General features: G+C 42.8%; 1 protein-coding gene across 2 annotated transcripts in view; it reads right to left on the bottom strand.

Moving 5' to 3' along the window:
* The window catches only part of znf407 (zinc finger protein 407), a 140,915-nt gene that overhangs the window by 76,162 nt on the left and 62,281 nt on the right, over nt 1-2,472 (bottom strand). The gene's annotated exons all lie outside the window — the stretch shown is intronic.

The raw sequence follows: 2,472 nt of genomic DNA, 5'->3' as shown, positions 1-2,472 counted from the left end.
CTCAACCCACCCCCTCCCTCACTGGTCCCCAGTTGCCGGTTCAGATACCCCCCTCTTACACACATACACACACACAAGTTTCCCCATCCTTTCCCTCTCCCTGTCTCTCTTTCTCCCTCAGCTCCCGTCCTAGTCTCCAGGTCTGGGCTTTCAAAACCGGCGGAGTTATCAATCTTTGAGCTAGCACTGTCATGTCGGACCAGACCACTCACACAAAAAGACACGCACACACACACACACACACACACACACACACACACACTTCCTCTCTTTCTGCACTGCTTTCTTTCTTTCTTTCTTTCTTTCTTTCTTTCTTTCTTTCATCTCTCCTCTCTGCCTATCTCTTTGTCATTCCACCCCTCTCTCTCTCTCTCTCTCTCTCTCTCCCTCTCTCTCTCCTCCGTCTCCTCCTTTTTTCTTCCTCCATCCTCCGTCCTCTGCCTCCTCTCTAACACTTGCCCAAATTTGTTCCACTTAATAAGCCCTCCCCAATGACCTTGTGCTAATTAAGCTGCACTGTGTTGGAAATATGATGGTTAATTAATGATGAGATAAATTCTGTCTGCAGGACTGTCAGAAAAATGATGACACCGTGTTTTACAGGTTTAAATAGAACAAACCTTGTGGCCGTCCTCCCTCTGAGTGTGCATAGAAGCGAGTGTGTGTGCATGTGTGTGTGTGTGTGTGTGTGTGTGTGCGTGTACAGCAGGCACGTGTTTAAGTGTGCATGAATGAGTGCAATAAAAATAACGAGAGAGAAAACAAGGGATGAAAGAATGATGCTTTGATGACAGCAGGAATGGAAGTGTTTGTGTGTTTATGTGCATAAACATTACTGAAAGGTGTGTACTGACGTGTGTGTGTTTGATGTAATGATGCTGTGTGGCATAATGCTTTATGGCTGAGCAGAGTGACTGGCGTTGTTTTTGGCAAAAAACACACACTGAGCTAAACACTATCCGGTAACACGCACACCTCACAGCTTTATTCGTTCCCAGTACTCTTGTGTGTGAATGTGTGTGTGTCCCGTATGACCTTGGTAGTGTTGCCACCTTCTATTACGAAAAGTAATGAGAACAAAAGGTCTCTGGGATGCAGTAAGAGATGGGATTTTTCTTTTTTTTTCACTGGCTGGTCGATTCAATGTCTTGTCGTCAAAAATGCTAAGCTGTTTAAACTAAAATTGGTGTTTTTGCTGGCTTTGGCTAAAACAGCACTTCTCAGATGAACTGCATTTCCAAATTAGTGAGGATCCACTTGTGTGGCAGACAGAGAGACTAATCCACTGGCTGATTTATGTGTTGTGCTTTTCAGTGTTGCCACCTGGACTAAAACTGGATGCATTTTTTACTGACAGTGAAAACAGAAATGTTTGCGTTGATGGTCAGCGACTGCCTCCTCTGACTGATTGGGATTTGGATTTTAATTAGATAAAATACATCATATCGCAGTAATCTGAAACATATGCCATAGCAAAAGTGGAATTAGGGCCAGGAAGCACATGCAGAGTGTACCCTGACCAAGTAGCAAGGGATCAGTGGCGCACTGCAGGCAGACACTAGTCTTTAGTGTTCTGTTGTAGGCATGCCGCTAATTATGCAGACATGAGGATTTAATGGAGATGAATCAAAGTTTAATTGATTTCATGCAGCAGAAGCTCATGGATTTTACTTTCTGTTCCCAAACTTGAAGTTTATTGTTTGAGTAGCTGATAAAAACACTTCCCAGTATGTGTGGTTGAAGAATTTGCGGATGAAACATCTAGCAATCGATTGAAACTTTATTTTTATGAAAGTCTTGAGCATGGAACATGTGCTACAGAACAACCCACACACATTTCATGGCAAAAGTGGTATAAATAATACTGATACTACTGTAGTAATGACAGCTTGTTCTCTTCTGCCTTCTTCCCACATTTGTCTATGGAGCCTACGAACACCTGAGGTTATCTGTTTTTCTTGACAGTTTGCAAAGATAGTGAGTTATATAAATGGAACTAAAAATGTAAACCCATACATGACACATTTCTGTTATTGAATTTTCTATTTCCCTTGATTTGCTTTAGTTCTTTTCGTGACAAGTAACCATGCACCAATGGACAACAGCAGCATAAATGTTGGACGAGGGGGTCACCGGTTCAAGTCCCGGTCAGTCAGCCCGGTGGCAAACAGCAGAAAAGTGCGGCTGCACTGGTTAGGTCACAGATGTGAAAAATGTGGATGAAACAGAAACTTGAAGCAGTTGAGGATATGAGGATTTGTTTCCATCTAATCCAGATGAACAGCTGACAGTAGGAATTTAGCTGATAATGTCTGAGAGATGGAGAGGCATCTGGTCGGGCTGCTTACTTCCATATCTGAAGCCACTTGTCATATCTAATACCACACGTTGTCAAAAGTATCAATTTGGTTGCGTAGTAATGAAAAAGCGGGTCTGTTTCTATTTTAGCAGCTCGCTTGACAGATTGAGAGG

Source organism: Larimichthys crocea, chromosome XIII (assembly GCF_000972845.2).
Source record: "Larimichthys crocea isolate SSNF chromosome XIII, L_crocea_2.0, whole genome shotgun sequence".
NCBI lineage: Eukaryota > Metazoa > Chordata > Actinopteri > Sciaenidae > Larimichthys > Larimichthys crocea.
This window is presented reverse-complemented; position numbering and strand designations above follow the sequence as displayed.